Source organism: Triticum urartu, chromosome 6A (assembly GCF_056163025.1).
Source record: "Triticum urartu cultivar PI428250 chromosome 6A, HENAU_Tu73, whole genome shotgun sequence".
Lineage (NCBI taxonomy): Eukaryota > Viridiplantae > Streptophyta > Magnoliopsida > Poales > Poaceae > Triticum > Triticum urartu.
The window spans coordinates 246,090,973-246,106,292 of NC_141878.1; the positions used below are offsets into that span (position 1 = coordinate 246,090,973).

The 15,320-nt window shown below is 46.3% G+C and overlaps 1 pseudogene; it reads right to left on the reverse strand.

Moving 5' to 3' along the window:
- Positions 1-2,593: 2,593 nt before the first annotated feature.
- LOC147964894 (uncharacterized) overlaps positions 2,594-15,320 on the reverse strand; it is a 43,489-nt pseudogene continuing 30,762 nt past the window's right edge.

The window sequence follows — 15,320 nt, forward strand, 5'->3', positions numbered from 1 at the left end:
CAATGGTAGGAGATCTTGAATATCCGCATCGCCAAGCTTGCCTTCCACGCCAAGGAAAGTCCCATCCGGACACGGGACGAAGTCTTCAATCTTGTATCTTCATAGTCCTGGAGTCCGGCTGAAGGTATAGTCCGGCTTCCCGAACACCCCCTAATCCAGGACTCCCTCAGACCCCATACCCCGACAGAAATGACTAGGGTTTCTGGCAATGGCTATGCCAAGTGAACTCGGTGGCGTCGGATAGAACATTTCGGTGGGGCCGAGTTTGACTTTTGGTTTGGGACATATGTGGATATGAGAAAGTGGTTGAGGGTTTTTGGAGCATATCACTAAGCATTTTGAGCAAGTAAGTCATTGAGCAACACCTCATCCCCTTTTAATAGTATTGGCTTTTCCTATGGACTCAATGTGATCTTGGATCACTAAAATGAAAATGTAGAGTCTTGAGCTTGAGCCAATGTGTGTCCTTAGCATTTTGAGGGGTCCACATTCCTAATCCATGCCATGCCAATCATTGAACTTTCTGAAATGGTCATGTTGAAATGGTATTAGTTCAATGAGCTATATGTTGTTAGTAATTACCAAAACCACCCAGGGATAGTTGCACTTTCAATCTCCCCCTTTTTGGTAATTGATGGCAACATATAGATCAAAGTTTCGACAAATGATAATAAAATTTAAATTACATCGTCGCTTTGAGAAGTATGTGATAAGCAAGAGCTCCCCCTAAGTTTGTGCATTATTTAAGATTTGCTTTTGAATGCAAATGCACAATCAATTAGGATCATGGGTCACTCTTCCATGTCACATACATCTTGGTGGAGCGCTCAAAATGATAGGAATTAAAACATGCACTCTTCACCAAGCAAAGTGAGTGATCATATAGGGATATAAAAGATAATATAATCCAAGCAGACATTAAAGTATAATATGATCAAACACATGATCATATAAGTATCTCGCACAGAGACATAAAAAGTATCAACCGAGCACACACAAAAGTTCAACCTAATAGTAAGAGAGACAAAGCAGCAAAACACTCTCTCTCGAAGCCTATGATCTATACATTTCTCCCCTTTGGCAACAAGTTACCAAAAAGTTTGAAAATGCATAGTGCTATGCGTCTCTCAGGCTTGGTCTTCGGGAGGTGGTGTAGAGATAACTCCAAAGACGAAGGCATCAGTGGATGATGTTGGAGATGGTGGAGTGGTTGCTGGAGGTGGCACAGAAGCTGTTGCTGGTGCAGATGAAGTAGCTCTTATATCTGGCACTGGCACTGCAGCTGACCTCTGACTTCTTGGCACTCGCTGAAAAGCATCCGTAGTTGCCTTTCCTCTCTTCTCTTCTACTTCCTCCTGGAGCTGCTCGACTGCAATCTGTATCTCAGTCACTTTGAGATCAAGATCATAAAAATTTGCCTCAACGATCCTCTCCAAGCTCTCCTGATTCTGAGTCAGGGTGGCCAAGCCCTTCTCAATCCTCAATGTTGCCTGGATCAGATAACCTAGCTGATCTTGTTTGCTTTTTAAGAACACTTGAGATGCTTCCTCAGCACTTGGCATCCTTGCAGCCTTTTCTGCCTTTTCCTTAGCTCTCTTCTCTTGTGCTTTTGCTGATGAAGGATCATCCTCATTCATCACAACTATGTTATCCTCAAATTCTGGGTGTAATGGTAAATGCTCCTTGTCCAACAAGTAAGTGTCTGTGCCCATCTTGGAATTGATGAGCACTTGAATGTGTGGAGCATAACCACATGATCTTTTCTCATCTGCAGCAGTCCTCTTGATTGTCTCAACAATCAGACTTATGACCTTGAATTTTTGAGGAACATCAAATATCTACAGCAGGTTGATTGAATGTCCTCTTATCATCTTGTGATCTCCAGATTTGGGTAAGGGAGTATGCCTTAAGATTTTGTTGATTGTAGGCAGACCAGACAATAGATAATGCACAGATCCAAGCTTGTGTGTCTCCAAAGCTTTGTCGGGGATCTCCTTGTACATGTTTGCCATTGAGTTGTGGTCCTTCTTCTTCTTGGCATACACATCCAAATCATCCTCATGCTCTTCTGGGGCATTGATCAACTTGGCCCACTCATCAATAGTTGAATGGTACCTTGTACCCTCAGACATCCATATAATTCTACCATCTGGATAGAAATGAGCTGTAGAATAGAACTGCATAATGAGCTCATCATTCCATTTGGTAAGCTTTTGTCCCACAAACTTATCAACTCCACAAGCTTTGAAGCTTTCACGCACTCCTGGGAAATAGTCTTCATTCTCATCAATGAATTCCCAATCAACCCATTTCATATCACAGACTATAGGCTTCTTGTCCAGCCGAATGGTCTCATAGAAATCCTGATGTTCCTTGGTGTGGAACCTATAGTCCACTGCAGGCCTCCTCCTCATAGCTTAGGGGTCAGACTGTCTCCAAAGTATCAGTCCTGCATCCTTCCTGATGTTCATGTCCTTAGCCATTGGATGAGTGTCATTGTGTTCTGGAATCTTTGGTTTCAGTTTTCTCAGCACTTGGGCTTCTGCATCTTCTTCTTCAACTTCAGGCACTGGGGCCTTGTTGTTTTCTTCAGCTAGGATGTTCCTGGTGCTTCTCTTGGACTTAGAGATCTTCTAAGCTTGAGCTGCAGCATTGGGGCTGTCTTGGGCTTTGAAGTGGCAGCCTCTGACTTAATGGCATCCCCCATAATCTTATGGGACTTGGGTGCTGGTGCAGCATCCTCTTCATGTTCATCTTCTTCTGGATCTCTCATTATAGAGGATCTACCAATGATTTTGGCAGTTGTCTTCTTGACCCTCTCTTTCCTTTTCTTTCCCTCTCCAGCAGCCTCTTCCGCTGGCTTAGTGATTTCAGCAATTGAGGCTCTGGCCTTTAGGGTTGGCACCCTCTTGGAAGGGGTATTCTTGTGCAATCCAGGCTTAGTTGATGCAGCAGTAGCATACTCTTTCTTCAACACTTTCTTTTTTAGCTAACTTCCTCCTCAACAGCCACATAGTCCTCATCTTTAGAATCTGAGATTTTCTTCTTCCTTGTTCTGGTGGCTGCCATGGGCAAGTTACTGGGAGTGCTCCTGCTGGCCTCATCATAGCTGCTTGAGGGACTAGTGCCCTCACTCAATTGCACTTGCTCTTCGAACTTGTTCTGACTATCACTTTGGTCAGACATCCTGGCAATTAAACTGACAGCAAACCCTGTGAATGGATATAGATGAGGTAGAATAGAGAGCATCACAAAGTGCAGAGCTTTTGCAAAACATATGAGTCAAAAACTTAGTTCTAGTTCTCCACAGAAATCATTTCAGAGCTACCGATTTGTTAAACTCGGTGATACTGAAGCAACTGTTGGAGTCTAAACTAGTGTAGCGATCTGACCTCAAACGGTCAAATCTCTGTGTATAAGTGGCATCCCTGGATCGGTAATGCTGACACACACAGTACTTGAAGGATTTATAACAGAGTTCAATCACACACTTATTACATCAAATATCTCAAAAGAGAGTACTTATTACAATAATATGGCTGAAGGCCATCTAATGAAGATAACAGCGGAAGCTTCGAAGGATAAAATGAGTCCATCAACTCCAACGGCATAGCTGAGTGCATGACAACGACATAGCGCACCTTACTCTTCATTTGAAAACTCTGCAACATAATACGTTGCAGCCTCTGTCGGTCAGCACATGGAATATGCTGGAAAGATAACACTATAAAGCAATGAACAAGTAACAGCTATAACTATATGCATATATGGTTGGTGGAGGCTCTATGGTTATTTTTGCATAACGCTACTTTTTCCCTACAACAAAGGAATATATTTTATTTAACTACAAAGTTTGTTGAAAACATTGAGAAGGTTCCTCCAACTCAATCCCAAATTAATAATCATCAACCCAACAAATTAATTAATAGAGTGAATAGATCAAATCAATAATTCAAGTACCAGATACTCAAGATGTCCATAACCGTGGACACGGCTAACCATGATTAGTTTATACACTCTGCAGAGGTTTGCGCACTTTTCCCCACAAGACTCGATCTCCTCCGTCGGATTTTCTCGCACTCCATGGTGTTTGAGAAATGGATGACCGAGAGACAGTCTTTCAGAAGTATTAACTCTTTACTCTGGGTAGACGGTACCACCCACATCCCCTACATCTGCTAGCCTACCACTAAAAGAGGTCACACAACTTACTCAACTATGCCAGAGCCCATAATGGGTTGTGGCTGCACACTGAAGTTTCCAGCATGAATAATCTTATGATCCCTTTGAGCCTGGGTGGCAAACCGTAGGTTGATCACACGGGTACTCCGGGATATCCCAGGACAACACTGGATTGCTCCAGGTGCCCAGACAACCATTGGGTGCACCAGGGTGCCTCAACCAATCCACCCAGATGTGTATTATAGTAGCCACCTTAAGTGTAACCATTAATTAAAACTATCACATCTGTCATGGATCACTCAAACCAAACCACGTCTACGAGCATAGCATGGTAGTATAAGCATAACATAGAAGTAACTCCAAGGGTTTGAAAGTAAAGGCAATAGGTACTACATCATCACTACTTCCTAGTACCCACAATTATTCAAGTCCTAACCATGTAGTGTTTTGAGGATTGAACTAATGTATAAAAACTGGGTAATAAGGGGTATGATCAAAGTGTTACTTGCCTTGCTGACGGTCTGAAAACCCTAGTGACTCGTCGTAGCACGCTTCGCACTCGGGAAACTCTATCGTAAACAAACAATAGCATACATGAGCAATCAAGCATAGGATGCAAGGGAAAAACTCAAATGAAAAGATCCAAACTGAAAGTTCAACTGAAGAGCTTCGATTTGCAAAAAGAATCAATCAAATCGGAGCTACGAAACTCAACTATGATCAAAAGAAGTTCCAATACAAATTTTCTTGAAACCAAATATTAAATTGTCAAAACCATGTTCAAGTTGACTACCTGGAAAGAGGGGAACAAGACGAAGGTTTTGGCATTGGTTTCACTAGATTTGGACGGACGAGTAAAAAGTTGCGAAGGTTTGAAGATCAGGGGCTAATCTGTGACAAAAATAATCACAGATAGGTCCCTGGCTAAAAATAAAATAAAAAAGAAAAGGCTATCGAAAGAACGTTCGCCATGAGGGACAAACAGACAAATACATTCGCTAACAGAGACATTCGAACGAATGTTTGCTAATTAGTGAAACCAAAAAAGAAAACCGACCTAAACCAACCGACAAAACCCTAGAAAAAAATAAACCAGACAAAACCAAGGAAACCAAGATCAGTTTTACCGGTTCGGCGGAGGTGAGGGCGAGGCAGGGGCGCCGGCGGCGCAAGCGGGCAGTTGCGGCAGCAGCAGCGGCAGCGGGCAGTGAGCGGCGCGAGCGCGAGCTACAGCGGCGGCTGCGGTGGGGCGAGGTGGAGAGGAGCTGGCGCGGGCGGCGGTATTTAAAAGCCGGGGGGTGGTGGCCCTTGGGGAAGGGGGCGGTGCGGGGTGGAGTCCGGCTCGGACTCCCCTCGGTGTCCGTGCGGCGGCGAGGCTCTACGCGGGAAGGAGGCGGCACGCAGGTGGGCCGGCCTGCTCGGCTGGGCTTCGGCCAGTCAGGCGGGAAAAGTTTTTTAAAAAAAATTCGCCCGAAGAAAAATCCTAAAAAATGTATAAAAAATTCTAAAAATGCCAGAAACAATTTTCACCGTCTAAACCTATTATTTAGAACAAAGTGAACATTTTTCTGGCCTAAAATGCAATTTTCAAAAATGCATATTTTTTCTAATTCAATTAAAATAGCAAATAAAATACAAATAAAAAATAAATTTGATTTTAAATTTTTATTCTCCGATATTCCTTCTCTTTTGAAGAAGTCATATTATCTTCTCTCTTTTAATTTAAATATTGGAAATAATTGGAGAGAAAAGTATTAAAACCAAATTGATCCTCTTTTCAAATTTGAGAAAATTCAAATATGAAAATTTATGAAATCCCCAACACTCTCCTTGTGTCCTGAACAGTAGTGCTGGGCTAGCAGAACTCCGGTGAACCGGGCTGTAGCAGACTACTATGGCTCGAGGAGCACTAGACTACATTTCCCCATAAGAAAGGCTACCAAGGATAAACAACTAGATTGTCGGATCCCACACATACCAAGCATTTCAATCATACACACAATATGCTCGATATGTGCAAATACAACATGGCATCACAACAAAACTCTACAACTCAAGTACTTTATTTAAAGGCTCCAGAGAGCCATACATAACATGTTCATACAGGTAGGGGTCACATGACCCGACACTCAAGTCATACAAGCATACAAGCACATGCGGAAGCAAATAGTCTGAGTACAGACACTAGAAAGAAAGAAGGCTTCTCGAAGCTTGTCTATCTACATAGGGCCCTCCATGGCCAGGATCACCACCTGGGTGGCAAGTCACTCATCGACGTCGAGATCTACATAAAACCCATCGGAGGGGGCGGTGTTGTCCTCTGAAAATAGTAATTAAGCAAACATACTCAGCAAGTCTTACATCAGAACCTACTATACATGCTCATTCTCAACAAGGTGGTGGAGTTATTGCAGCAAGCCAGCTTTGACTCTTGGCTAAGCTATCCTATAGGACACCACTAGTAAAATAGTTTTCGCACACGAGTCCACTTATCACCAACACAATACTCCACCAGGGATCCTCCCTCGTCATCCTACAAGAGGGCCATCCTCGGTACTCACACTTATCTTGAGTCTTTTAGTGGTAACCATTAACTTGTCTATGAACTGTATAGGCAACCAAGTAGTCCTTTACCGTGGACGCGGTTATTCGAATAGTTTTATACCCTGTAGGGGTGTACTTCGTCACACATGTTTCCACCACTTAGCGTCTGCACACGACATGTGCTCGGCAGACTTCAAGTGAAAGCCAACGTGGGTGTAGACCACGACCTGACTAACCGCACAAGTCTCTAGTCCAGGTTTATCGCCTATTCAGGTTCCATCCGCAAGGAAATCCGGCCGGGGTGTCCTCAACGGCCCCAAACGATGTGTACAGGGTCCCGAGACGCCAAACGGGCGCCCGGCATACCCGGCCACAGTGTATCTACCGCGTCATAGCCCACCCCTAGGGTCAGCGCTATGCACGGCTGCCAACACATAACCTACAAACACCAGAATCTAGTTGCAACTCCTGGACAGAGGATGAGAGGGGTCAGTAAGTCGAGCGGGGTCATATTTCAGGGCCCAATGTGTGGTAGTAGCTGAATCTTAAATCACGCATACAGATCTCAGTTCTTATGGACGGCCTCAATGAAACAACCCACCATGTACTCCTACATGGCCTCTCATCGATACCTTTACTCATGTTCAACACATCCCTCACATTACCGACATAATCATTTCACTCTAGCCCATCACCCAGATGAACCAGACCTGACACAACTCTAAGCATAGCAGGCATAGCAAGGTAGGAAACACATAAATGGCTCAATCAACTCCTACACATGCTAGTGGGTTTCATCTAGTTACTGTGGCAATGACAGGTCATGTAGAGGATAAGGGTTCAACTACCGTAGCACACAGCAGTTTGGAACATTGTTGTCTTAATGCAGCAAATGAGAGCAGAGGCGAGAACATGGGATTGTATCGATATGATCAATGGGGCTGCTTGCCTGATGGAGTGGTAGTAGGGTACTGCCCTTCAGTTGGATACTCAGAGATATCCTCGGAGGCAGGACCTACCACGAAGGACACACAGAACATAATCAACACATGACAATATGCAACAATATGATGCATGATATGACATGGCAAAATGATGTGTCCTGCCTAATGCAATGTGAAACAAGTTGAAATGGGTCCATTTGAACCAAAGATTCAAATGGAAGTTAAAGTTCATATGCATAATAAGTGGGTTAGCTTGTTTCACCTAAACAGCAAGATTAAAGTGGTTTGTCATGCATGAAACCATTACATATGGATAGATTGAATTTTTCTGATCATTTTTCATTTATAATTTGTTTGATTTGGAGCTGTGGTTGATTTTCTATGATTTTTAGAAGTTTTGGCTATTTTCTAGAATTTCCTATATAAAAATAAATCCAGAAAATGAATAATTGTGTCAGCACTGCGTCACTGTGACATCAGTGAGTCAAAGGCGCCAGGGCCAGTCAAACCTGACTGGTGGGCCCCGTCTGTCAGTGTCTCAGCTAACTAACAGAATTAAGTTAGTACTAACTAACTGTCAGTGGGGCCTGGGCCCACATGTCAGTGACCCAAACTAACTAAAATTAGTTAGCACTAATCCTAAACTAATTAACAGGCCGGCCCCACCTGTCATAGGCTAGGGGGGAAGTCAACCTGTGTCAGCAGAGTCAACCTCGCCGGTCAGCGGGTCAAAGCCTGCCGGCGTTTGGCCGCCGGCGAGGCCAGACGCGGTGGCGCGCTGCGGGATTTGCCCATAGGGCACCATTTGCTGCGCGGAGAGCAGCTACGGGCAGCTGGTGCTCGCCCGCATCCAGCCGTGGTGATGGCTTGGCCGGGGAGTGGCCGGAGCATCACCGGCGACGAGCTTGGCGGAGGCCGAAGCTCAGGTCAGCTCGTGCGCGTGGCTGTAGTGGCCTAGGCGGCGTGGCGCTAGCACCTACAGCATCTATGCGATGCGGTGAGCATGCTGGACGTGCCAACGGGACCGCTAAGCGGCCGGAGCTACGTCGGCGACGAGCTCAAGCGGCGGTGCGTTCGGACGAAAGAGGCACGGCGGCTACAGAGCTCTAGCGACGAAGCAGAGAGAAGGGGGAGGAGCAGTAGCTCACCCGGAAGCCGCAGAGACGGTCAGCGTGCTCGGGGAAGGCTCGGTGCAGTCGGAACGGCGACGGCGATCTCGGGCGGCCCGAGGTTGAAGACGACGGCGGCGGGGACGATGCAGGGGCTCCGGCATCGTGCGGCTTGGCTAGTCGACGTAGTCGACGACGGCGAACCGTCCGGACACGGTGAGAGGGCGCGGGGACGGCGTTGAACGTGGCTGCGGCGAGCGGTGGTGACGGTGACGTCTCGGGCGACGTCGGGGAGGGCGAGAGAGAGAGGAGCCAGAGGGAAGAGCGGGTGTCTGCAAGGTCGGGGAGAGAGAGGGGGTTCGTCCCACGTCGACAGCTCGACGAGGGGAGCGGCGAGGCGGCGGGCAGCTGCGTGGCACGCATGCTGTGCTCGCCGTCGAGCAGCTGCTTGCCTGCCTAGCCAAGCTAAGCAGCTCGCTGGAGCTGTGGCTAGGCTGGGCCGGCAGGTGGGCCTGCTGGGTGGGCGCCAGGTAAGCCTTTCTCTTTCTCTCTTTTCCTATTTTGTTTTCTTTTTCTATTTTTCTGTAACTTTAGGGCTTTATTAAAAATACTTAGGCACTTACTAAAATCCTGAAAATAATTGTGGGCTCTGTTGGGATTATTCCTAACAGCCCTCACTTAAATCCAGAATTATTTGGGCATTTAAAATATTTTATAGCATTTAAATGCCCAAAATCAAATACTTATGATTTAATTCAAAGAATCCAGAATGTCCTAGAAAAGAGTGCACCATTTTTGCCTGGGGTTTTAACCCAATCCAGAAATGATGAACATTTTGTAAAGGGCATTTTGGGTTCATTGAAAATAATTTTAGTAAACCCTAGTTGTTTCCAGGGGGTGCTGGGGGTTCTGTCATCCCCATTTCAAGTTTCTGTAAAAGTAGACATGATACAACACTCTAATGCATGAACCAGCTAGGGTGTGACAACTCACCCCCACTCAAAAGAATCTCGTCCCGAGATTTAGGATCCTCCGGGAAGAAGGTGGGGTACTCGAGTCGAAGACGATCCTCCCTTTCCCAAGTGGCTTCTTTCTCGGAATGGTGTGACCATTGAACCTTGAGAAACTTGATATTATGGCGTCGAGTGGTATGCTCGGCTTGATCAAGGATACGAACGGGATATTCCCGATATGAGAGGTTATCTTGTAGATCAAGCGTTTCATGGTCCACTCTATGGATAGGATCCGCAAAGCAATGCCTGAGTTGAGAAACGTGGAAGACATCGTGAACTCTGGAAAGATGCGAAGGTAGTTCCAATTGGTAGGCAACTTCTCCTTGTTTGGCAAGAATGCGAAAGGGTCCAATGTAACGAGGAGCCAATTTGCCTTAGATACCGAAACGATGGGTTCCCTTTAACGGAGTAACCCGAAGGTAAGCCTTCTCGCCGACTTCATAAGTCATGAGCTTATGTTTACGACCATATTGGCTCTTTTGACGAGATTGGGTTGTTTTCAATTTCTCACGAATAACGCGAACCTGCTCTTCTGCTTCCTGAATCATATCTGGGCCAAGGAGTTGTCTTTCCCCGGTTTCTGACCAGTTAAGAGGCGTTCGACATTCTCATCCATAGAGAACTTCGAAAGGAGCTTTGCCCAAGCTAGCTTGATAACTATTGTTATAAGCAAACTCCACGAATGGAAGGCATTTCTCCCAACCCATTCCGAATGAGATGACAGAAGCTCGGAGCATATCTTCCAGAATTTGATTGACTCGCTCTACTTGACCACTTGATTGAGGATGGAAGGCAGTGCTAAAAGAGATATGAGTTCCCATAGCATTTTGGAAACTTTCCCAAAATCGAGAGGTGAAGAGACTCCCACGGTCTGAGTTAATTTCCAATGGGACACCATGAAGAGACACTATACGGGAGATGTATAATTCAGCTAGCTGGCTAGCGGTGATACTCTCACGAACAGGTAGGAAATGGGCTACTTTGGAAACACAGTCGATCACGGCGAAGATGGCATTATTCCCTCTCTTGGTCCTGGGAAACCCAGTAATGAAATCCATACTGATTTTATCCCATTTCCACTCAGGAATAGCCAAAGGTTGAAGGGTGCCAGCAGGCCGTTGGTGCTCTGCTTTAACACGACGACAAACGTCGCAACTAGCAATGTATTGAGCAATTTCTCTCTTCATCCTAGTCCACCAAAACCTCTGACGTAGGTCTTGATACATTTTAGTACTACCGGGATGAATGGTGAGAGGGGATTCATGAGCTTCCTTAAGAATCAACTAGCGTAGATGTTGTTTCTTGGGAACCACCAAGCGGTTCTTGAAGAAGACAACACCTCGCTCATCCATGGAAAAACATTTAGCAACTCCGCTCGCAATGTTTTCCTTAATCTGGGATATGCCCTTATCACGCTTCTGGGCTGCTATGATTTGATCCGTAAGGTTAGGCTTCGCCACCAGGGTGGATAGAAATCCTCGAGGAACAATGTGAAGATTAAGCTTACGAAATTCCTCATGGAGAAGTGGTTGACTTTGTTGTAACATCAGGTTGTTACAATAAGATTTACGACTTAGCTCATCAGCCATGACATTGGCTTTGCCCGGGGTGTAAGTTATTCCTAAGTCATAATCCGAGATCAACTCGACCCAACGTCGTTGCCTGAGATTCAAATCCAGTTGGGTGAAGATATATTTCAAACTTTGGTGATCGGTGAAGATCTCGCAATGATTACCGAGAAGGTAATGTCGCCAAGTTTTGAGTGCGTGGACTACAGCTGCAACCTCTAGATCATGTGTGGGATAGTTTTCCTCATGTGGGTGTAATTGCCGTGAGGCATAGGCAAGTACCTGACGATCTTGCATGAGTATACAACCCAGTAGTTGTCGAGAGGCGTCGCAATAGATAATAAAGTCCTTGGAGAAATTTGGTGGTACCAGTACGGGAGCAGATGTCAGGTGTCATTTCAGTTCCTGAAAGCTGAACTCGCATTGTGGGGTCCACTCAAACTTTTTATCTTTCTTGAGGAGTTCAGTTAGAGGTTTAGCAACCTTGGAGAAATTCTCGACGAAGCGGAGGCAATAGCTCTCTAAGCCAAGGAAGCTCCGAACTTGCTTCACCGTCTCAGGTGGAGTCCAATCAAGGACGGCTTGAACTCGCTCGGGATTGATAGCAATACCCTTACCAGAGATTACATGGCCTAGATAGGTCACTTCTGGCAACCAAAATTCACACTTGGAGAATTTGGCATAAAGGCGATGCTCTCGAAGTTTCGTCAATACCAGCCTTAGATGTTCGGCATGTTCCTCTTCATTCTTGGAGTAGATGAGTATGTCATCGAGGTATACTACGGCGAATTTATCCAAATACTCCATGAAGACCGAGTTCATTAACCAAGAGAAGGTGGCTGGGGCATTGGTTAAACCGAAGGACATAACGGTGTACTCGTATTGGCCATAACGAGTAACAAAGGCCGTTTTGGGAATGTCCCTGTTTCTGATTTTGATTTGATGGTAGCCCAACCTCAAATCCATCTTGGAAAAGACTGAGGATCCAGCGAGCTGGTCATACAGATCGTTGATCCTGGGAAGAGGATACTTGTTCTTGATAGTGACCAAGTTGACAGGTCGGTAATCTACAACCATCCGATCCGTTCCATCCTTCTTCTTGACAAAGAGGACGGGGCAAGCCCAAGGAGAGGAACTAGGACGGATGAAACCATTTTTCAAGGACTCATCGAGTTGGTTCTTAAGCTCGGCTAGTTCTAAGGGTGCCATCTTATAGGGTCTTCTAGAAATTGGAACGGTTCCTGGAACAAGGTCTATCACAAACTCGACATCCCTGTCAGGTGGAACACCTGGCAGTTCTTCTGGAAAGACATCCGGAAAGTACCGGACTACCGGAATATCTTCAAGGTCTGGAAGTGGGTTGGCATTTAGGGAGTAAAGCTGGCGCTTGGCCACTCGAGTTAATACATTGACTGTCTTGCCCGATGGGTGAGTAAGTTGAACGGTTCTAGTGGCACAATCAATCTTAGCATAATGAGCTGACATCCAGTCCATACCCAAGATGATGTTTATGTCCGAGGACTTGAGAGCTATTAAAGATGCAAGGAAGACAAGTCTATCGACAAGAATTTCATTCCCATGGCTTACTCTAGAAGTTTTCCATCTAGAGCCAGGCGTTTGAATTTCCATGTTAGTGGGCATGTCACAGAATGTTGTGTTATGCAATCGAGCATAGCTCTCAGATATGAATGAATAAGATGCTCCAGTATCGAAAAGAACAGATGTCGGATGGTAATTAACAAGGAGCATACCAAGGACGACGTTAGGATCCTCATGAGCCTCCTCGGCTGAGACATAGTTGACATGGCCACGTGCAGTGGTGACCGGCTTGGCGTAGAATGTTTTTCCCGCTGGCTTACCACGACCAACGGACTTTCCAGACTGATTGGGGTTGTTGTTCTGGGGACACTCTTGACTATAGTGACCTGGCTCTCCACACTTGAAACATGTCACAACATTGGGGCGTGGAGCAGCATTAGCAGCGGGGCCACCATATGGCTTGGACGGTGCAAACTGCTGGTTGGGACGAGGCGCCTCAAAGGATGTCCTCGGAATGAACCTGGGTGGCAGTGCCGTGCTTGGAATCCACACCCGGCGCTTCTGAGATCCAGAGCCGGATGAAGAGCCAAAATCACGAGAGTGCTTGCGTGAAGCGTCATAGTCAGACTGGCCTGTCTCAGCACTGATGGCTTTATTGACCAACTTCTGAAAGGAGGTGCACTCGTGCAGACGAAGATTGCGGCGAAGCTCAGGGCTAAGTCCCTTGCGGAACCTTGCCTGCTTCTTAGCGTCGGTGGATAACTCTTCAGGAGCATATCATGCCAGATTCCCAAATTCATGACTATATGCATCCACAGTCAGTCTTCCTTGGGTGAAATTGCAGAACTCTTCCCTCTTGCGATCTATGAGACCTTCCGGGATGTGATGCTCACGGAAAGCCTCACTGAATTCAGCCCAAGTAGTGATTTGGCCGACCGGGCGCATAGCTTCAAAGTTTTACCACCAAAGGCTAGCAGGGCCTTCGAGGTGATAGGCAGCATAGGTAACCTTATCAGCTTCGGCTACGTTAGTAGAACGTATCTTGTGTGTGATGTTGCGGAGCCAGTCATCTGCGTCGAGGGGCTCGACAGAATGATTGAACTTTGGTGGGTACAACTTGATGAATTCATTGATTGACACCAAGTCATTTCGCTGATGGCGTGCAGTGTTCTGCTCAATCCGCTCCAGCAAGCGGTTAGTCTCACGCTTGTTTCTTTCCGCCTCCAGCATAACTTCAGCCAGAGAAGGCGGGTGAGGCAGATTTTCACCCCTAACTGCACTGGCTTCCCCCTGCTCCGGGGCAGCAGGGTTGCTACGGGTGTTGACCATCCTAGGAGAAAATAAGACAATGGTTTAGATAAGGATGGCACAAACTTAGCAAGGAAGTGCAGAATGTAATGGATAACATGGAATGCTAAGATGTTCATTGCACGACATGGCAATATAGAAACTGCCATATATATACCATTGGTCATATACGCCGTACATAGTTTAGTACAAGCCCGGGCTAGAGTACAACTACGGTGAAAGACATTACATCTCATCGAAGGCATTCCAAGCTCCTATACATTATTTTTCTACACCTCCGGAACGTGATACACACCAAGTCGTATCCCACGGTTACACAAGACTGTGGAGAATACAACTATTATAGTACTAGTGATACTACTACTAGCTCAGACGGCTCCGTAGTAATCCTCATAGAAGTCGCCACCAAGGCCTGGAAGTGGAACATGATCATCTGGGAACAGACGGTCCTGCGGAGCGTGCGGACCATAGGGACTCGGATGTGGCCTTGGTCCCACAGGTGGTGGTAGACGGGGGCCACGAGGAGGGGTGATACCTCCTACATTGCGCCACTCCATACAATCTGGCAATCCATACCGTACAGGGTACAGATCCCTCATGTCCATGTATCCTGCCTGCACCGCAGGTGCAAACCGAGTCAAAGTGGCCCAATGATCAGAATGAGTGTGGAAAAGCTCCATACGCAAGGCCCGATTTTCGTGGTCCTTATCCTCGAGCATCTCGGCAGTGGTGCGGAGTAGTGACTCCTCATGTGTAGAGTCATAGTACAAGGCCTGATAGTACCCCTGTGCTCCGGGAAGTGAGGCTGGCATGTATCGGAAATCGGTGATCTGTAGCAAGGCAGTCCTGGCTCGAATGATAGTCATCATTGAATAGGCTACATCCTGGACAGACATCTCAATAGTGACCCCAAGTCCATAGGAACAGTGAAGGCACTCAGTGGCTCCAGGATAAGAGGGATATATCCTAACGGTACAAAGGTACTGGCTCTGGTTGAAATCTCTGAACTGCTCCTCGACGGTATATTCCGGATACCACCGATAGCCTGACTCAACCATCACTCGAACCAACATGGCCATGTGGCCGGGCACATCAACACACCGGGTCAGACAA